This window comes from Triturus cristatus, chromosome 4_1, assembly GCF_964204655.1.
Source record: "Triturus cristatus chromosome 4_1, aTriCri1.1, whole genome shotgun sequence".
Classification (NCBI taxonomy): Eukaryota; Metazoa; Chordata; class Amphibia; order Caudata; family Salamandridae; genus Triturus; species Triturus cristatus.
The window spans coordinates 942,106,986-942,130,747 of record NC_140585.1 but is presented as its reverse complement, the minus strand read 5'-3'; positions in this window follow the sequence as shown (position 1 = coordinate 942,130,747).

Below are 23,762 nucleotides of genomic sequence, written 5' to 3'. Positions count from 1 at the left end.
TAGCAAGTTTCCCAGGGAGCAGCTATGATCATTCAAATCAAGATAGAGTGGCATTCATGCAAGGGTATAAACAGGACATTTTGATGATGGATATATTCTGCTTATGTGACTTCTTGATTGTTATAGAAAGGCATGATCAAATATAATACAATGCCTAAAAGTATGGATTGCTTTTTCAAGTGTGATACACCCATGGATAATGAGTCCATATCTGAATCTATCCACAAGGAGTGAGCGTCTTTACAATATGGTACATAGAAAAACTAAAGGTGTCATTAAGCACACATTTGGAATACTGAAAAGCAGATTCAGATGCCGGCCCATCTCACTGCTTCCGTTCCCGGCGAAGGTGATCGAGAAAACCATCAACAAACAGCTGACCCGCTACCTCGAAGAGAACAGCATCCGGGACCCGTCCCAGTCTGTGTTCCGCAGCAACCACAGCACCCAAACTGCCCTCATCGTCACCACCGATTACATCAGGGACCTGCTGGACAATGGTGAAACCGCGGCCCTCATGCTCCTGGACCTATCAGCTGCCTTCGACTTGGTCTGCCGCCACACCCTACGCACACGCCTCCACAACGAAGGGATCCGAGGCAAGGCTCTGGAATGGACCACCACCTTCCTCTCCGACAGAACCCGGAGTGTCCGCCTCACCCCTTTCCGTTCCGAAGCCTCCAAGATCATCTGCGGCGTACCCCAAGGATCATCCCTCAGCCCGACATTGTTCAACATCTACATAGCCCCACTCGCCCACGCCGCCAGACTACACGGCCTCAACATCATCTCCTATGCCAACGACACACAGCTGATCCTCTCCCTCACCAAGAACCCCTCACCGCCAAAACCAACCTCCACGAAGGAGTGAAAGCTGTTGCTGAATGGATGAAGAACAGCCGCCTGAAGCTGAACTCATACAAGACTGAGGTCCTCGACTCGACCCCCTCAGCCTGGGACGACTCCTGGTGGTTGACCGCCCTGGGAACAGCACCGACACCCACCGACCACGCACGCAACCTAGGGTTCATCCTCGACTCAACGCTCTCCATAACCAAGCAAGTCAACGCTGTCTCATCCTCCTGCTTCAACACCCTCCGCATGCTCCGCAAGATCTACAAGTGGATCCCCACCGACACAAGAAGATCGGTCACCCAAGCCCTCGTTAGCAGCAGCTGGACTACGGAAACGCGGGAGCCCCGGCCAAACTACTGAAATGACTACAACGCATACAGAACGCCTCTGCCCGCCTGATCCTCGACATCCCTTGACACAGCCACATCACACCCCACCTGAGAGACGTGCACTGGCTGCCCGTCAACAAGAGGATCACCTTCAAGCTCCTCACCCACGCACACAAGGCACTCCACGATACCGGACCAGCATACCTTCTACACCCCGAACCACCAGCTCCGCTCCGCTGACCGCGCCCTCGCTACCGTCCCCCGCATCTGAAGAGCGACTTCCATCAGCAGTTCGTTCTCCTACCTTGCCGCCAAGACCTAGAACACCCTCCCCATCCTCCTACAGCAGACCCAAGACCTACTAACCTTCAAGAGGCTACTCAAGACCTGGCTATTCGATCAGTAGCAGCACCCCCCTCCCCCTAGTGCCTTGAGACCCTCACGGGTGAGTAGTGCGCACTACAAATTTCCTTGATTGATTGATTGCACAAGAGTGGTGGTGCCCTAAAATACTCTACTGAAATAAGTTGCAAGATTGTAGAAACATGTGCAGTTCTACACAATGTAGCAACTCGCTATTCGAGTCTGAATCTGATAATGAGTTAGAATAGCTAACACCACATAAACAGTATGATGCATTGACAGCAGAAGAGGGCCGAATGCAACATACTACCATAAATAATTATTCTATTTCAGGGTAAGTGAACAATTCACACAATATTAGCAAATAAACATCAAATGCATGTTTGCATGTAAAACTTAAGCAACGTTTATTCATATGTTTCACAAGGAACATAAGAAAGAAATGTGACATTACCTCATGTCACAAGTATTGAACAAAAATGTTTGACCTATGTGTACATACACACAATAAATAAAAAAAATACATGAAAATAACTGCCTATGACTTTTGTTTGGAGTGAACAAAAGGGCTGGCTCCCACATTTACACCTCCAGCACTGTGACGTCTGGTTTCATGCACACTCACATTGAGACTGAGAGATATGCTACTAACACTGGATTGATCCTCACTTTCTGGATGAACTACTTGACTGACACCTGCTATCTGAATGCCTTCTAAGTTCTCTACAGCATTTGTTATGTGTATCAGTTTATGAGCCTCAGCGCCACTGCAGTGCCCCATTTCCACCTGGAGGGTGACAGTATGCCTTGACAACACAGACATAGCATGTGCAAGTCTGTTAATTCATCTGGTTAATCCATCAATGCAGACAGACTGTTGATGTTCCCCATTTCTCTGGTGTACATGATGGGTGTATAAATCCATACATAGAGTCTTTAAAGCATCTGTTAGATTGTCAATCTTCTCATTCATGGCACTCTGGTTTTCAGCTAGGCTTGTTGCCATATTCTTTAATCATGTGGTTATACTTTTCTCAATATTCGTAAGGTTATTTACAAGCTTTATTTCCCTTTGTTGCAGGCACTGAACCTTGAGCATTAAAGCCTCCCAACCACCAAACAAATTGCGCATTTTGAAAGATCTCAACTACTTTCGATATTTGTTTGGGATAGAGTATTGCAATATGATGCATGCAACGTCTACAGGTTCCCCACAGTTCTCCTGGTCTGCCTACAGGTTCTTGCCTCTCACTCTGTGTGCTTCTCCCACAAACGTCTTTTGCTGACTGTGTTGTTCGACAACTGTGGACCCATTGGTTCAGCTTGGGGTGTTGTGTCATGGCTCTCAACATCGCGTGTCTTTTTGAGTTACATTTGGCTATCATCAAGCCCCTCGTCTTCAGAGACATCATTGCCATTGACATTGATATCTGTTTGAAAATGAAGTCATTATTATTTTCTGTACTATATCTGAGTAATGACTGTTTAATGCAGTTGTTTCTAAAAAAAAATGAATTTGTAAAAAGTCACATCAGCCTATAGTGTTTGTACTACATCTCTCGTGATGCACTGTTAAAACTCACAGCTTCCTTATTTTGCTAACCTATATTTAGGGACATATTTACATGTACTAACATTATAACTACACACGTTTTGACAACCCTATATTATATATGATGTGTTTATGCAAAGTCTAATATGTAACTAGTATATTTATCACACTTTTGCAGTACACATACCTTGAGAGATTCCTGGATTCTCAGATGTATCAATTGTTTTGAATCCTTCCTCTAAATGGTTTAAAAGTGGTTCCCACAAGTTCTTCAATTACTGTTGGTGGGAGGATAGTGGGGGGACCTCCTCCAGTTGATCTGGCCTCAGTTAGAGGGGTTGCTACTTTCTCCTTTGTCCTGAATCTGAGGTTACACCATCTTTCACGTATTTCCTCAATGGATCTCATTGTGACGCTCGCTGCATTTACTTTCACCTTCATTGCCTTCCAAACTCATTTTCTGTGACTCTGGCACTGTGAGGGATGCTTTTACAAACAATTCATTGTGGTGGCATCCACATTCCTCAGTTAGTATCTCCTGAAAATGTAAGTTTTGTTTTTCCAGCCCAAGCCTCCTTGTCTGTCTCTTTTCTTGATATGAACAGTATAGGGATGAATGCCAAATCCTCAGAGAGAATGAGAATAGATTCTCCAGGGAACTTCCATCAATAATCCTCAATAGTCATCAGACAGACTCAAAAGTGTAATTTGCTATTTGTGAACAGATTCACTATTTAGGTAATCGGTAATTGTGATTCCCTAAATAGCGATCCAAATTAATATTGATTTGATATTTCATCCACGACTACTTTTACACATACCAAATAGCAATTACCAATTTGCTATCAGTAATTTTTTTCTATTTGATAATCGGTGTTCAGACATTCCTTACATATGCTCCTAGATTATTTGTGTTCGAACTGAAAAAGTCCTCTGCATGGGATTGCACATGCACCCCTGCCCTGAGTGCTCCAACTGTACTGATGTCTGCATCCCCTATGCTGATTTTTGTTTGTCATAGGCAAGCACAGATCATGTGTGTTAGCCATAACATAGGCCTGTCTCATGAACTGCTGTCTTGTTGGACCAGGAGGGGCACCCAAAGCGCTACCTTCATAGTGATGAAAGGCTACTGCCTCTACCAAGATTTAAGCAGAACGAGCACAGTGATGGCAGAATACCATTTAGTGATCAGTATGACTGAACAGGTTCTATTCGCCTGTGTCACAGGAGTGAGGACTGCAGGCTCACTCATTAAAAGTTCAGCTGCCATGAAATTAACTCACCCTTGGTCTACAGCGGTCTAGTGTAGAATGCTGCACAGCGCATGAATGGTATACCTGCGAATGGTGAAGTGTGCCTGTCAGGGGTACAATACATGAAGGATGCAGTGCTGTGCAGTGCGTGCATGTTAAATGCATGTGATGGGTGTATGTGTGCCTGTGAGTGGCAGAATACATGAAGAATGTAGTGCTGTGCATTATGCATATACTGAAATCAAGAGATGGGTGTATGTTTGCCTGAGTGGTACATTACATGAAGGAAAAAGTGTTGTGTAGTATGTGTAGGTTGAATACATTTGCCTGTAAAAGGTACGATACATGGAGGGCTCTGAATTCCATTTGGGAGACCCAGGGCTGCACTGTGAAACATAAGAAGAGGAGGTAGAGGAATCCTTCAGACAGATTTGCATATTGCTGCATCCCTCTACGCTGGGTGGGACACAATGGAGAAGGGAGAGTTAGGCTCCCACAGTGCAGTACATTTTAAAGGGTGCTCTTTGATTCAGAGAGAGACTACAAGGAAGTGGCCTGTGCACAATGAGAATGAGATGGGCATATAAGTGAATAATAAAGAGAAGGGCTGAGGGGCTAACCTTTTGATACACACATCACTGTGGTTGGCACCCAGCTGTGAACTCTATTCACTCCCACAGCTTTTGTTATGGCTTTAGGAGCATTTTTGTTTTCACAGAATTGCTTTGTGGAGGAAGAGAGGGCACGGGAGTGGGCGTTTCAAATTGAAGAAGACCCCTAACATAAACTTCAAAGACACATACTCTAAATCACATTTGGTGTCCGGAAATAGATTATGAGAAAGGGCGCTTGAGACTTCAAAAATTGCCAACCATCAAGCAGGCATTCGGGCTGTGCTAGGAGGAGAAGTTCTGCAAGATTTCTGCCTGTGACCAGGACTGGAGGACAAGGCCAGCTAGTCTGTCAGCTGGGAGAGGGGGCATCACCCAGGGAATCTAAGACCACCTGCCCTTGAGCCTGGAACACCGCACCTAAAATCTTGCCAAGACTACTGTGTCTTCTGAGCAGGAGGACAGTGTTAGAGGGAGTGAGGTCTAGTGGGGATTCCTGTCAAGTGGACTCCCCTGTGCCAGGTGTGAGGAGGTGGCTGCTCCACCCATTGTATCAGGGTTCTTGTATCTCAATCGTTGAGTTTTATCACTAATCAATCATTCAATAAATAGCTTTATTCAGAAGGATAATAAAAGCACAAATAATATTACATCAAATGTAATTCATAATAATTCATAATAACAGGTCAAGCAATAGTTAAAAGTTTAAAACAAAACAATATAGGTTAAAATAATTTTAAGACAACATAGAACTACGAGCTCGCACACCAGATTTTTAAAAAGCCTGACACACAAAACAATTTCAGCATTTGGTAAGGTCATTAGAAGTCTGAGGGTGGACCTACATTGACCAATACTTTGAAAAGACTTTTTGAAAACCGGGATTAAAAACAACCGTGTATACATTTCATAAAATTTGAAGACAAATGTAAAATGAAACATCAAAGGACCTGAAGCATTATCACATGGACGTAATACAGCCTCTAAATTATTAACAAAGCCCTGGGCGAAGCAAAACAGGTATTTCATCATGTCTGATGTAAAGCAGAATAGCAAAGATTGTTCCTATCTACTCCATGCACACCAAATATAATCGGGAGGACAATCAAGTTCACATAATCCTATACATGCAGACACATTTGGCTTTGTCGACATACCCCATAGATGCTGTGATTGTTCATGGTCATAAAGTGCTTGTGCTACAATCTTTTTATCTATGTCAATACAAGATGATGGTTCAGTGAAAACATATTTCATTCCATTTTTGCAGTATTCACCTTTTACATAGGCCAACCAGGTAATAAGTAAACCCTTATGCAAAGAAAGACAAACCAAAATGAATTTCTTGTGTTAACCCAGCCTCAGCATTCCTCCAGCAAGCAACAGCAGAACAGGTCAAGCCCTAATGCGGTCAGCTAGGTAAGGAAGGCTAAGCTCTCTGTAGCAGATATAGTGTGAGGCAGAGATGGGAACAGACAAAAGTTTTCTGCTGAATCTATTTTCCTCACACTGTATAGCCTTACAATTCAAAAGTTAGCTAACCGCTGCACCATACATTGCGATGTCTATGCATTGCATTTGTAAATTTGCAGAAGAGGCTTCAGGGAGCTACCCCCACAGGTTGGGGGACACTACACAAAGAACCATTGGCCATTGCAAATTTCATGCCGTGGTGCACAGTATTAGCAGGCCAAGACCCTCTAGCTGAGAAAATCACACTAAGATATGGAAAAGTACTGGTTTGGCTCAGATGCTGAGAGCAATTCGACATGTTTGACTTTGGAATAACCTTCTGTCTGCAAAACATAATATGAGATTTTGGGAAGTTTGTCTGGAGTTCGAGTGAGGCCATGAAGTCCACAAAAGCATGCACTAGATGACACAGAGCCCTAAAGGTAAGTGCCATAAGTACTGCATCATCGGCATACACTAATATCGGTAATGGCTTCCCCTTAATTATTATCATTAAATAACCCCTTCCATTCATCATTTAGCCGACAAGGATAGATGATAAGGAGAAATCATTACTTCAAACACCATGAACAGTGAACTTTAATTAGGGCTTCATGAGAACCAATAAAGATATTTGGTGTGAGCTTAAAGGGTTTTATAAACAAATTAATTCAAGTCAGATTATTTATTTAATTATTAAGTATTAAGCTTGTTCATCCTTGTTACAAATCCAAATAATCCATTAGTCAATATGTCAAGCCAAGATAAAATACCACATTGGTAAAAATTACAAACAAAATAAAGAAAATGAAACAAGTGTGTTCCACAGAGGAAAATCCCTAATCTAAATTAATGGGTATTAAGCATATATCGGCATTTTCTTGAAAAGGCGAGGTAAGGTGTCAGTCTCAGAAACCCAAGCAAAGGGCACTGATGATAGAGGAAGAATGCATAGACATGAAGCCTTAGCACTCAAGCAATGGAAATTAGCAAAAGCAGAAAGGTATTCTTAGTTCAAAATCAGCAGGCCAAGGTTTGCTTCCTGAGTTATGCAGAAGGTTTTCTGTACCTACTCTCTGAGTGAGAAAGGAAAGCTCTCTAATCTAAGAAACACAAATTAATATAATTCTAACTAGCATAAATAGCAACAACACAAATTTTCCAATTCTATTGATTCTCTCCTTTACCTTTTTCTTCCTTCATTTATCTTTCTTGCAAGGTAACATGTAAATCATATAAAGCAAATAAGCATATTAAGCAAATGTCAATAATCAATATAGGCTTTAATATAACCCCTACCTATCCCCTATAAATGCTTCAAGACAAATATCTATAGAAGAAGCTCCTTTACCTAAGGTTCCTAACACACTAATTACTTCTAAATGTTCTACTTCTGGTTTTAAATTAAAAAAAATATTTGCAAAATCTTCTATCTGCCTGCTCTTGTCTGGTATATACGAACAGCAATGCTGTTCCTTCAACAACTTACAGCCTCCACCTTTTTCTGCCAACAACATGTCCAAAGCTAATCGATCTTGCAAAACCCTGGATCTAATAGCTAGTAATTAGGTATTTACTGCTAGCAAAGCACCAGATGTACCAGTGGCTAAGTTACCCACTACAGTAGAAAGCCTTCATCTGCACTACATCTTTGCCTGTGAGACGGATGCATTGTTAAAGCTTCTATGCTATAGATGTGATACATTGTAGGGAACAATGAAGCTTAATAACAAACACCTTCTCAATCAGCAGGCTATTGGAAAAATGCATCTTTCCCACATATAAAGTATGCTCCAGGTAAAACTGTTTTTTCCCCAGTTAATAGTTGAATAAGCCCTCCAAGAACTGCCAATGTATGCTCACAGCTACTTATCCCCATGTGTCTTGTTCTGATGTGGGGTTTTTTCTGTTATAAAAGCATAGTGTCTCCTTCTGCCATCCATCCGATTTCAATCTGGAATATATTATTTTCTTTACTCCTCTTCCTCCTCTTTCAATACATTCTTCAAACCATCTTCCGGCTTTGTTGCCTTATGAAACAGATGAGCTCACGGGTTGTGTGGTGGGGGGTGTTGCAGGAGGGTCGCATGGGGGGTCGGGAAGGTTGAGTGGCCAACATTTTAAAAAACGTACCTTGCCGCCAGTCCAGTGTCCCTGCTCCTGCTCTCCTCGTCTTTGAACAGGAAGCACAGCCAGGCTCCACTGACCAATCTCAATGCTGCAATGCAGCATTGTTAATGGTAAGTACCCAGGCTCCCCTAACCAATCACAATAATGCAATGCAGAGTTGTGATTGGTCTGAGCTCCGTGACACGGCACCCAGCCAGGGGCTGGAGGGATGGGCATGTTCTCTATGCAGGCTGTAATACAGGAAAAGTGTGTATGACTGGTTTGTGCGGCCTGAGAAGACCGATCTAACAGTCATTGCGCACTTTGGAGTGGGCAAACCACTCCTCCCCTGTCCTGCTGCCAGAGCACAGCAGCTCTTCTCACCTGCCTGCCTGCAAAGCAGCATGAAGAATAAAAAGATAATAAAGCAACGTTATTATAATTTTATGTTTCGTGCATTGCACTGCTCAAAAGCATTGATGCGACGATCGTTCGCCATAGCGGAGGAGCTGCCACTGCTTTCCTCTAAAGTTTGTGTAAATAAAAAAATGTATTGTTGCATTGAACATGTCATATTTGGTTCATATACCTTAACAGTGTCTATATTTGTACGGGACCAAAAGAAAAAACATGCTGTCTCCATCTCCTTAGCATACAGGTGTGGATTCTTTCTTTTGTGAAGAGGGACTTCAGAAACAAAAAAATCATAATTAGAAAAATATTATTCAAAATGATTCTGTCTGTAAATAAACTAAGATATACTACATGTAGCTACATATAAAAGTGGAATATGATGATAGGTCACATTCTCAGTAGCTGAAGCAGGTAGGTGTACATAAGCATAGCATTCTTTAGCATCTAAAGTGTGTGTGTACACTTGAATTAATCTAGAATAAACATTAGATGTAAAGCCACCTCTAAGGCTTCAATGAATGTTTCCTTTAATATTTACTCATCTGATGTAGGTGCAGGAGTAGATCTAAGTATTTCTATCTCAGGGGCTATACTTATACCAGCTAAGAGAACTATAAATGTTAACACAACAACTATTAAGGTTGTAGCATTCACTAGTCTACATTTACCCTTGGTAAGAAATGCATGTTTGTCTACAGTCAGACATTCAGTAGACTTTTGCCTCAAGAGTCATTATTCTGCGTTTGTTTCTACTTGTGCAAAATTAGCAAAACCTTTTGATGGTTAGTTTGCAGTTATTTTCATAAGGCATATATACAGTAGCCTTTGTGAGGTATCACTAGCCCTATTATTTCTTCTTCTAAGAATGGTGACAATATTCTTCTACAGCAGCTTTGGTTGTAGGGAATTCTTCCTAATTCTTTTTATTTGTTTTAATTTCTTAATGATTATGTGTTCATTTATCATTTGTCACAGTCTATTCAGTAGTATGGTTCAGCCACAGTTCATAGTTTGATGAATCAATTATTGTTGAATTGAGTCAATCAGATATCAAATCAAATGTCGAACTTAATATTTTTAATGATGTGCTGTGATAGTGTGGCATCTCATGGCGTTTCAGGTGGTTCTGTTCTCAGTTAATCCAGACCATAGGCTGTCGGATTAGGCACACTCTCTGTATATTAAGTCCATTTAGGTGCTGAATACCCACAACAAGGTACTTTTTCTCTCTCAGATCTAATATGCGTCTGTTCTTCTTCTGCATCTCTTATACCACAAGATTCTGATTCTTCAACTGACACACTAGATTGTAACTGTCTTCTGCTCTTTGGCCATACTTATTTTCTTTAAATCTCTCACTGTTCAAGCTTGTTCCTTCGCTAAGGTCATTAGGTTGCACCTGTGGTGATTCTGCAGCGTCCCCTCTTTCAGGTCTTAGATCTTCTTCTTCAGGGAATACTTCACACCACTTTTTGACATTTCAGGAACCTATATAGGCGAGGAATTCAAAGGGATGTCACTTCCCCTCTGGTCCTTCAGGATATACAAACACCGGTGGCCTGGCTCAAATGTCACCAACTTATCAAGTGGGCAACGTGTCCTTTGGGTGTGTGAGACTTGAATTCAGTTAGGGATCCCATCATATTTCAAGGAGGTGTTGGTAATCAGGATCAACTGATTGGGCCCATTTCTCCTTGGCTCCAAGCAGGACTTTTCAACATGTTTTTTATTGGTAACCAGTTATCAGGACTAACTTCATGGCACTGCTCCCGACTTGAGATAGCAGTAGCAGCTCCAACCTGGTGGTAGACAGAACATGTCATCTGGTATATATACAAGCGCAGTTGCAGGCATAGAAAGGACACATAGCAAAGAATATTTTGTGTGGTGATAATCCTGTTGTTCTGTCAGGAGTGCTTTGGAGACTCGTCAACACTAATTGCAAAGCATATGGCCATCTCAGAGAAGTAGATGTGCATACTTAGACCAAATAAGATTTCAGTGTGCCATTAAGTAGCTTGACTATTCTTGAATAATCTGATTGGTGCTACAATGCAATCTCTCTACCTTTTGTAAATAATAATGTGCAATACGTCACAATTTTACTGTCATCTGAAATGCTGGCCTACTGACAAGAACACACCAAAATTAATGAATCAAAACATATCAAGATTTTTTATTTTCAATTCAGAAAAATGTAATTATTAAATAGAAACATAATAAAAACAAAGCACATCCCACACCACACACACTCAGCCATTCAAGCATCCAAATTCATACTCAAACATACTCATACATCCTTAAATTCAAGAATCCAACAATACATAGTTCACAGATGGAGAGCAAGTGGACCAATGCCCCCCGCATGAAAATAATATCAATACTAGTCCATTAGAGAACAGAGAACATTTTTGTCAAGGACAACAAAACGTTAGTTATGACAGATATTAAATTGAATAACCACAATGTGTAGTCAGGTGATCCATATAGTTCAGATCAATGTTTTCAAAGATAAATCTCGGGGGGATTAAGGGGAGAGAATAGACAATTGAGCTCCATGGAGATACTTCAATGCCGACACGCGTTTTGGTGTTATACCCCAATCTGGGTCTCACGTTCAAGAGGGCGTAAATATCAACAAAGCAATGGCCATGGGATGTGCCTAGGATCAACAAAAAACAGATTGGCCAAATGGATATATTAAATGACAATAACTTGGATCAAAGTGCAATTGGTAGGCATATAAAGATATAGTGATCCAAAGGTGTAGTCAGAAAGCACAGCTTCAGAGTAGGATAAATGGATAAATAGTCGGGTACTTGGTGCACACAAAAAGATCAAAGCGATAAAAGAGGAAACATGGGGAATAATGATTAAACCAACTCGTGCCATGAACAATGAAAAGTGAACGTATATAAGTGTTTAATAGGGTGCATCGAAAGAACGCAGGAACGCGTGAAAAGTGCTAATAGCCCCTGACCAAGATATATACAAAGGAGAGAACCAGATGAGAACATAAAGGAATGATCACCGTAGAAAGAATAGAAAAGGGCAGGCAAAAAAACACAATACCTGAACTTCAGGATGGACGTGCCAGAGGACAGCAGCAGTGGCTCGGAGTGGGAACAATAAAGAGATATCCAGCTCCAGAACCTGCCTTGATTCTAGAATGCACAATCATATTTAGTAGTAAAAACTAACGAATAAGACTAGATGTGAGGAATGATCATCAGAGCAAAGGAATGTGGCTTCCTGAAAAATACAACCAGTGGTCGAGCAAGTTATTCAAAATCAGGGGGAAAGAGGAGCCAATTCAGCAAGAGGTGAATACTAAATGTCCCATCTTTCCAATGCCAGGGTCGATCCGCCGGTAGCAGCTCTGTAAGTAAGGCGAATGGGCTGTGTGAAGTTAAACAAACAGCGAAGAACATCCACACGATACAAACGTTCCAGCGCCTAATGGTGGAGATAGAAGGAGACGTAAGCACAGACTCAAGTGACGACGTGCCTTAAGGGAAAGAAAAGAAAACATTATCCCAAGGGCTCAAAGGACTCACCTCCCTTCTGGAGAGTGTCACTGATAGAAAAGGCTCAGCAGGGAAGAGCCGGCCCTAAAATTGTTACCTATTGCACATTATTATTTACAATAGGTAGAGAATGTTCCTTTTGAGCAGTTTGCTGATTTCCCCTGTTTTTCTCTACCTACATTTTGCTGAAGGGCCCCCCTCTATATGAGTGGTTATAAAGCAATCTCTGTTTCACTTGTTATGCCACACGCAGCATTCTAAGGATCTCATTATTAAAATGAGTCCCTCTGTCTGACTCCAGATAAACCAGGAATCTGAACCTTGGTGTGAGTTCTCATAACAGCAGTTTGACCACAGTGAGACTGTCATTTTTCCAATTTGAGTAGGCTTCCACCCATTGGGAGAACATGCACACCATTACCAGGATATATCACAACCCATTGCACAGGGGCATTTTGATATAATCCAAATGCATTCTGTTAAAGGGTCCTATTGATCTACATAACTGATCTACACAACTGATCATACATCATTGTCACAGGGGTTCTTCTCCCTTCATTAATTTGCTGTTACACATCTGTGGCACAATTCCTCAACTAGAACTCTAAATCAGGGATTGAATCAATTCTGTCCAAATAATATCACCATGGCATCCCTTCTGATGTGTGCAGGGCCATGCAAATGTCTCTTCATGGGAAATAAAAGGCTGTCCCACAACGCAGGTCTTCCATCAGCTGAAACCCAAATCTCATTTGTGTTTTTAACATACCCTGCTCTAATCCATCCCTGCTGCTCTGTCTCTGACACTTCTTCCTTCAATCTCTTGATTTTCTCCCAAGTATCTGCCAAGATTAACACCACTGAAAAGGCAATGTTCTCATCAGATTTATTTTCATATTCTTCATGAAATGTGCATGCCACAATTGCACAATACTGAGCAACATCATCAGCCTATTTGTTTTAAACCCTTTCATAATCATTCCCGCTCCTCTGAGCTACACATTTAACAACTGAAATTTCTCTTGCTGGTTATTGTAATGCTTACAACAGTCTCATCACATACTCTCCATTCCAAATAGAGGATCCGGACGAAGTCATGAATCCTCTTTATGACCATAACTGTCCAAAATCATAGACCACACCAAAGCTACATTTACGGTCAGTAAATAGTGTCACCAGTAATTGTTCTGAAAGATAACATGCTCTTGAAAGGGCGATCAATCCTGCCACTGGAGCAGAGGTAACACCTCAAAGCCAGGAGGCTACTACCAGCTCCTGAAATGTACAGACAGCTTAAGTTGTTCTCAAATTTCCCTCAGTATCTCTTAGGCATGAGCTGTCAACAAAGACTACATAATTGCACTCATGCAAGGGGTTCATTCAGCCTTAGTATCAGGCTCCAGCTTGGTGCATAAATCCATGAGTAGAAGGCATTAATGCTTAGCCTCTTCCTAATCAATCTCATTTTCAGGCAAAGGTAACAATGTAGCTGAATTAAGAGTCTGACATCACTTCAAAGTGACATTCTCTGCAGCAAGAATCAATTGCTCATATTTTGTGAGTCTGTGGTTTGTCATATATTGAGTTTCAGTACCATGGAGCAACATTTGCACCAGATGGGGGACCATCACTGGAAATGGATGTTCCGGTACTAAACTCTTCTCTTCCAGTAAAGGCTTGTCCACTAGGGAAAAGTTGGGTATCCACTGCATACAGTAGCCCACAATTCCTAGAAACATTCTGACTTCTCTTTGCATTTTAGGTAGATTCATTTTCAAAATTGCAGTCATTCTCTCTTGTGACACCATCCTTGTTCCTTTCTCAATGAGGCACCCTAAATATAGGACCTCATTTTGGCAATATTGGAAATTACTCTGGACACTTTGTGTCCATTCTCACCCAAATTATGTAGTTAGGCAATCGTATCCTCTATACAGGCTTCTTGTGTACTTTACGCCACAAGTAGGTGATCAACGTACTGTACAAGAATCAAGTTGCAGGGCATTTGTAAAGTCTTGAGATTCTTTTTCAAAATCTGATTTCTGGGTTTAGTGTATACCCTTTGTCAGGATTCCTGCCACAGATCACCTCTCTTGACTATCACAATATACCTCCCAACACTTATTAATGGACAAACATCTTTTACCCTGACTTTTGACCATATTACATGCTGTTGGTAATAGCTAACTGCATCTGATGTTCCCCAGTTTGTTTGAAAAGGCTTAATAGCTATTGCAAATGTTTTACTATGCATATGCAAGGTCAGGTTTCAGGTACGATGGAAGCATACAGAAAATCCACCAGAATAAGCATCAAGCAACCAGCATAGATGACCTCAATGTGAACATTCTAAAACACCTTCTAGAAGACAGCCTCTTCAAATTAATCATCTGCACCTGTTCCTCGCTATAAGCAAATACAACTCGACCTTTGTGAACATTCTAAAACACCTTCTAGAAGACAGCCTCATCAAACTAATCATCTGCACCTGCTCCTTGTTACAAACAATTGGAATGTGACCTTTATGAACTTTCTAAAGCAGTCTTATTTAAAGACTGTCCACCCTCCTCCCCTTTGCTTAGCCTTTTAGCCTGCAACTTACCTGTTTCCCCGCTTCCAGAACTCTGTCTAGTTAGCTCTTTTGATCCTCGTGCTTCGATCTCACCGCAAAGAACGTCCCGCATTAGTCTTGCACATGGGTGGAAAACAGAAAAAGAAAAGGAGAAACGCACTAACAGACTTGATTTTCCTACGTGCTGAGCTTAGTTGCAACATTGCGCCACAAACAAAGGTAACCACTGTTTTTATTCAACTTGTACATACTGTTGGCAGGGCTCTACCAGATAGGACTTGGGGAAGCTAACCCCATCCAAATTTGCTTGTGGCTTTGATGCTGAAATCATACTCACTACAGTTTCAAGAATGTTGATGAAGGAACCTCTACGGACAATCTAAATGAAAACAACACAACAACAAAACTAAAGGTTGGTTGAGATTTGAAAAGATTTTGTGAGGTGATACCTAAAGAGATAGAGTTAATACTAGACTAAAGTCTTATTATTTGTTTGTTTATAGCTACCATATCTGCTGGTACCATTTATCAGGCTGATGTGCACGCTTGCTGCAGTGTTGCTGTTGAGTAGATGAGCCGCAGCATTTTTGACTCTGCACACTCTCTCCATCCCAACCCCACCCCCCTGGGATTTGACAACGGAGCAGTGTCTCCTCCTGTAAACCAAGAGCAAGTCTAAGGAGGATTCGGGAACTAGCGTCGTCGCCCCATTGGAATCATCTGGCATTCAGGTAGGTGGCTTATGACATCCTTATAGGACTCAGAACCATGCCAAAACTCTGTTTTTCTAAATTTGAAAGAGAACAGAAATTGACTGTCCTCATGCAATGGGATGGAGAAAAAGGCTTTGCAGAGGTCCCCTGCAGTCTGCTTCTCAGGGAATCTGAAACAATTTTGTAGCTGGATTCAGTCCCATGGGACAACATGGGTTGACTGTGCTATAAATGTTTTACAAGTCCTAAATGATTCTGTATTTAGCATATGGCTTCTGTAAGCCCATGATCAGTGAATTGTGAGGGCTCTGTTTATCTCTCTCAAAATTCCTTGTTGTAACATTGACTCAATCGCCAGAATGATTCCAGCCACTGTTGCTGCCATGAGATTGTATGGTGAAGTTCTCAAAAATGCAGCATTTAGTTTAATTTTTATCCCAACATGTTCTACTCCTTTTAATGAGTCTGATGTCCTTACCTACAAAAATCCCATACTTCATGTTTTACAGTAGCTCGTAAATCAGGAGGTAAGTTCTCTGCCATCCTCACAGCAAACAATCCAACGGCTGTTCCTTGTCTGGCCATTTTAAATTCAACATCTTAATCATTCGTTTGAAACTCAACACCTTCTGGTTTACAATAAATTGTGCAATTTAACTTGCACAAAAGATCCCTTCCTAACAGATTTAAGGGACTTGAATCACACATGACAAACTGAGAATCTTCTTCAAATAAACCTATTTTTACATAGACCTTCTTTGATTAGGTATTTACTTTTATATGACACCTACTCCCTGGATCTTCTTTCCCAAGAAGGGTGGGTCAGGGACTTCCACTGTTCTAACAGTGGCACGGGTGGCTCCAGTGGCAATCAAAAATGACACTTGGTGTCCCTTTAACTCACCTTCTACAAATAGACAGCTGTGGTCTACCGCTAAGACTATGCCAAGTACACAACTTCCTGGCCCCTCAGGCACCATCATTGTGAATTGTCAGAGTCAACACTCTCATTCTTAAACATAGGGAATAGTTCCTATATGACTTTAGATTCTGGAAAGGATTCGGTTTGCTCTTGTTTCTTGATTCATATTAAATTGTGGGTTACCCATGTCCTGTGGAACCATCGGAGCCTACATCATTGGAGCTTATAGCTGTTTTGGAGTTTGCATTTGCTGAACTGGGACAATCTGCATTTGAGTTGGATTTACACTTTGTATTTGCCCATCACCATTTACCCTGTTACGGTTTTGTCAACATTACCTATTTCAAAGCCTAAGCTTGTTATAATAATTACAAGGAGTCTATCCATTGAATGTTGCAATATCTACCACTGAATTTGGATCAACTGGAACACCTCAACCTCTTCGTTGTGGAACACTAACTCCACCGTGCTCCATTTGACCTCCACTCTGGTAAACAACACCTTGCATTCCACCAACACTCCCTACATAAGGCTGATTTTGTAACCCTGTGAGAGCATACATTTCTCTTTAAGCCTTTTCTACCTCATCTCTAAATCATCACTGCAGTGCTTAGCATACATCAGGAATTCATCTAAAGGTTTAGTCTGCCAGCAAATAGCCTTCTGTTTTATATGCATACTGATCTCTGGGTGCAACCCAAGGATGAACTGCGATACAAAGTTTCACATATTTTCTCTTTCATGATTTTCTTGTCCAGTGTACTGTTTAAACACCTGTAACAAACGTTCATAATAGGCATGCACTGATTCTTTAGCTTCCTGAGTCAATCTATTGATTTTTAACCAATTAGTGTCCCTTGCTGGAACTTGTACCGTAAAAAAAGTAATCACCTCATTATACTTTATCATCACCGTGGTAAAGGTGCATTGGTAAGCAGATCTCTTGGGGGCTCTGTTTGTGGCCATTGCACAGCTATCTTGAAAAATATATTCAAATCAGCCCACAAATCCTTCAAATTTATCACAAACATGTCAATTTGTGTATACCATTAAGCAGGGTTCTCTCTCAGTTTAGGGAATTTGTTTGTAAATGTTGGAGGATCACCTCGAATCCATGGCACATGAACATATCCTCCACCTGGTATCTCCCTCAGAGGCAGTTTACAATTTGCCTCTACAGTGCCTGGTCGCTTCTTTTTCTTTCCCTGCTTTTTTGCCCCTTTGCTCTCTCATCTGTCAAAATCGCTACACTTCCAAAATCATTTAACCAGTTTGGCAATGTGTAGTTTCATTCCGGAAGATTGCATTGTGACATTCGCTTCATCATCTAATTGTACACTGAAACTTTTCTGTAAGGGAATACTCTGAGAGAGATCCACCTCATATTTATCAGCCAGTTCTGTTCATTTCTTATGTATTGTAGCCTCAAAATGGGGTGACGTGGCGAGCAAACTAACAATGGATTAAACGCAGATATGTGACTGGAGGTGTTGCTATGTGCACCCTAAGAGGCTAAGGGCATGCCCGGATGTGGGTCCCTTGCTCTCTGTGCCACTGGATTCAAGCTAGCCTGGCTGACAAGGGTTGATACCCCCCAACTAGTCCCAGTATGCTTGTTTCTGGTCCAGGGAGAACATGGCTTGGGAGATCGGGCTAGACTGTTCCGATGGGGAGAAGGATCAAGACTGATTTGCCTACGGTTGGGTCCAAACTGTGGTAGCATGGTGAGCAAAATAATGATAGATTAAACCCACTTCTGTGACTGGGGGGTGAGTGTTTGGAAAGTTACAGCACTTAATCCATCATTTCATTTTGTGATGTTGCTATGTGTGCCCTAAGTAGCTAAGGGTATGCCCAGATGTGGGTCTCTCCCTTGCCTGCTGCACCGCTGGATTAAAAGCTAGCCTGGATGATGAGGGGAGATACCCCAAAACCGGTTCCAGGATGCTTGTTTCTGGTCCAGGAAAGAAGCCTTCACATAATTTGAGGACAGCCCAGGATCTAATTGAATGAACAGGCATACAGATATTTTACATGGACTACAGGCAGAAATGTTAGAGATTAAATATCTACAGATATAGGAAAACCAGAAAATATTGGGTTGTTCCTAGTACTTCAGGCTGCACTAATGCAGTTTACAGTGATAACCCTATAAGCATACGAATCACATAGGTACTGTACAGCAGAAGAACAATTCACTTTGACGGAGTAAAATTCCACAGCTATATGTACAACCATTTTGAAGGAGCACAGATTATTATAGTTTCCCTTATAATTAAACTCAAAATAACCACTGAAGCAAGAATCCCCAATGCGGGTGCACTACACCAGCTCTGGGTACAGTGTGCCTAAACACTAAATTTCAGTGGAATACATTTTGAATATGATCCCACACTAAGAGTATGAACGTGTGTTCTGCACGGATGGCTCTGCACAGCCTGCAGTTGCCGCTAAGCAATAATATTGCACAGCCTGTGCTTCAATGCAGGGAGTCTTCCACTTTGGTGATATCAAGGTGCTATGCACTCACCCTAAAACTTTAGGTGACTCAACTGCACAAATAGTTGAGATTTAGCCTTTAAGAATTATATGGTAGTTCCACCGCATTCAGCATTCTGCATACAAGAATACAATGGAGACTTGCAGCATTGGCACCTACACTGTTTCAGACATTTAAATTGTGAAAGCTACACAGCTTTGAGGAAAGGTGGCAATCAGACAGGACAAGCTACCCTTGACTCATACACAACCCACAATGGCCCATAAAAGTGAAGTAATATGGTTGATGCTGTGGCTCAATCTCGAATGAAGATTGACAGATGTGGTGGTGCAATACCGACAATATTTCAAAGGGGGAAAGACCTTTCCTTTCTTTTTAAGTTTAAAGTGAAAGTTTATTGAAAGAATTTGCAATAATAACATTTACTAATCATTCAGCATATAATAATAAATCTTGAATAAAGAGCATAACATAACACCAGCAAGAAAAGTAAATGATAACAATGACATAGCTACTAGTCGATAACAAATATAAAATTCAGAAAGTAAGACATAATAAACAGGACACATTTTCTTAACCTAAATAAGTCATGGAGGTTTCGGTACCTCTTCAATTCAAGGATTATGAGTTTGTGCGTCATGAGCAGATTTATCCAAAAATGAGGTGACTGGGAGCCATAGAAGGTCTCTTTTAATAGCTAATGAAACAGGGTATATGTATGCCCTATCAAGTCAATGGTGGTAACAAAAGTTTCCAAAACTTTTAGCCAAAAGTCATATATGAAAGGACATTCAAATAACATATGTTTAAGGTCCGCAAACGGTTGTGAACAGGACCAGCAATTGGAAGATATTGTAGAGTCTAATTTATAGAGTTTAACGGGGTAATTAACCTCTTCAGCGCTGCGCGGATTCCCGCGCGGTGCTGAAAGTTCTGAGCGCGGGCGGGGCCATGACGGAACGGTTCCGTCATAAGCACAGCCCAACCGACGTGCATGACGGAACCGTTCCGTCATCGGCGTCGAAGAGGTTAATAGTCTATTATAGATAAAAAATAATGTTTGGGTGGTGTTAGCCGCTCTAGAAGATTTTCTTATTTTGGACCAAATCTTATTCCAAAGAGAAGTAGGAAAAATGGATTGTAGATCTATTTCCCAAAAACGTTCCACTTCAGTTTGATCTCTATCTACTGGGATTATAGTTCTGTGTTTATATATTTGAGATGCAGATGGTAAAGTATCAAATAATATGCATATAGGAGAAGGTGAGAAGGAAGATAACTGCTCAGAAGAGAAAGTGTGAGAAGCCGCTTGTATTGGTGAAATGAGTGATCAATATTTATCTTCGTACGAAGTTGAAAGCGAAAAAAGTAATTGTGCTTCAGAAAAGGGAAGACAGGAACAATCATGATATAATTAAGAAACCCATTTCAAACCTTTAGAATACCAATCTTTCCAAAAAATAACTCTGTTGTTGATTTTAATCAAGATATTGTACCAAATAGATGAGGCTAAAAATGTATCTCTAGGTGACTTGAAGGAAAGAAAAATGGGGGAAAGTATCTTGCACTTATTTTTGAAAATTGGAGGCAATAAGAATGAAGGCCTAGACGTGAAAGACAAAAATTCCAGCAAAGAAAAGGGAATGAAGCAAGATTTCTCCAGATCTGCCCATAGAGGTATAGATACAATATCCTTATCTTGTAATAACAAGGCAGAATGTTTAAGACAAAATGCTTGATGATATTTGACAAAGTCTGGAAAATTAACTCCTCCCAAATGTTTTGGTTTTTTAAGCTTACACAGAGACATCCTAGATTTTCTCCCATTCCATAAACATTTAGACAAAATTGAATAATTTTTCATTATAGTAAGTTTGGGGAATATTAACAGGAATATTAGAAATATAAAATTATTTAATAGGAACAAGCATCATCTTGATGGTATCAAGACAACCCAACCCGAATAAAAATAAGGGATTCCAGCATGATGTAAGTTCCAGTAAGATTGCAGACAAGGAGTTCAAATTCCAAGTGATAGAATTCTTAACAGAGTCCGAGAACAATAGGCCAAGATATTCAATTTTATCTGGACTCCAATGAAACGAAGATGCAGTAAAATCAGCATGGAAACGTAAGTGATTTAAAGGAAGAATTTCACATTTATCTGCATTTAATTTATAACCCAAGACCAATGCAAAGCTATCCACTTCTGATAAAAACGCTGGTAAAGATGACTGTGGGTGAGAAATAAACAACAGGATGTCATCAGCATAGGCTGAAAGCTTAAGTTAAGAGTTTCCATACGAGAAGCCAGTAATTTGCAGATTAGAGCGAATCTTTATTAAAAAGGGTTCTAAAGCGAGAATAAATAATAAAGGGGAAATGGGGCAACCCTGTTGCACGCCTCTACGAAGAGGAAAATAAGGAGACATCAGACCGTTAATTAAAATAGAAGATCTGGGGGAAGAATAGAGTAATGAAATAAATTGAATACATTTGGGGCCTAAACCAAACCAGGAGAGAGTAGCAAAAATAAAAGACCAATTAACTCTATCAAACGCTTTTTCCGCTTCTAAAGAAATCGCTGCTAGGGAGGACTGGTAAGATTTGGATTTACTGATAACATTAAAAAATAAGCGACTATTATCGGAGAGAAATCTACCCTTAATAAAATCCACATTGTTCTCTCCCAATTAAATATGGTAAAAAAAGTCTTGAGACGTAGAGCTAAAATTCTTGCCAAAATCTTATAGTCTAAATTGATTAAGGAAATTGGACGATAATTTTTGCATAATTTATGATCCTTACCGTCTTTAGGAAGGAGGCATATCAACGCTTCTTGAAAAGAACCACGGGATGACTTAGATTAAATAAAATAAAGAAAAAGTTGGTGTAATTTAGGTATAAGAAAAGAAGAGAAATATGCGTAGAATTCGATAGTGAAGCCGTCCGGTCCAGGAGCTTTGCCTTGTTTAAAGGAACGAATAGTAGTAGAAATGTCCTGTATCTGAATATCTTGTTCTAATAAAGAAAAATCGAAATCAGGGTGAGTAGATGTGGGAATGGAAGATAAATAAATAGAGGCGTCATGTATGTCTGACTGAGACTCTGGGGAATAAAGCGCCTGATAACATTTTGTAAATTCTGAAAGAATATCTTTGCTCTTATATAGATTTTGATTAGAAGGAGTAAGGATGGAATCAATAATAGTATGTTCTTTCTTGATTTTAAGGTAATTCGCAAGAAGTTTCCCTGATGTATTCTAACCGCCATAATACTTCGCACTGGCCTTGAGTAATAAAGAATTAGCGTTGTCTGTAGAAATTTTATTAAATTCAAATTTAGCTTTCAAAAGATCATTCAAAGTATACGTAGATTGGGAGTTATAGTAAGAATATTCTAATTTCTTAATCTGTGAAGTGAGAGATTTTAACCTATTAGCAGCCAACTGCCTTTTTCGAGATACAAAATTAATATTAAAATCTCTAGAGGCGGCTTTAAACACATCCCAAACAACTTGAGGTGTTATCCCAGGAGACTCATTTTCCATAAAGAAAGTATGAGCAAATTGTTCAAAGGCACGTGTAAATTGTGAATCTGACAAAAGAGAGATATTGAACCTCTACCGTCGGGTTCCCTGAAGAGGAGGCCAAAATTCCTGATCTAAAGTGACTGGTGCATGGTCAGAGATCAATATAGATCCTATATCAGAATTAATAACTCTCAGGGCAAGATTATTGGAAATAAAAATATAGTCCAACTGAGACTGAGAAGAATGGGCAGGTGAAATATACTCTTGAAGAGTGGGATTACATAATCTCCATGCATCAACAAGAGATCTTTGGGATAGAGTTGATTTAAATTGAGAATGTATGTGCAAAGGAATGAATTTGGTGTTGGAGTGTCTTGCTAGGATAGGATCAAAAACCATATTGCAATCGCCACCCACAATCAAGTATTCATCAGTATAGGTCATCAATTTAGATAATATTCCTGGCCAAACAAATGTATCCGGAGTTGAAGGTGCATAAAGATTAACAATAGTTACTGGAATTTTATCAACAGGTAAAGAGACTGAAACCCATCTGCCATCACAATCCACATCTTGACTATTTGTATATTCAGACGTTTATGACATAAAATTGCCACCCCATTACGTTTTCCTGAACCTGGAGAGGCGAAAACCTTTCCAACCCATTGACGCTTAAGCTTAGCAATTTCTTTATCTACAATATGTATTTCTTGCAATAAAATGATATCCCCCTTTAAAGAAGAAATATGAGATAAAACCCTTTGACGCTTTATAGGGGAACCTAAACCTTTAACATTCCATGAAAATGATTCTTAAAGTCATTTATCACACAATATTAACCTATAAAAATTACAATATATAACAATAACTGTAACTGGTGCTTTATGAAAACAATATGAAGAATAGGATAAGAAGTAACTTTGGAACAATGAATGCATAATATAAAAATGCAAATAGAATAAAGATTAGAAATAGAAAATAAGAGAAAGACAAGAAAGGAGAAATAGAGTGATGTGCAGAACTAGCGTTAAACAGCCTTAGACAAAGAAAAGGAG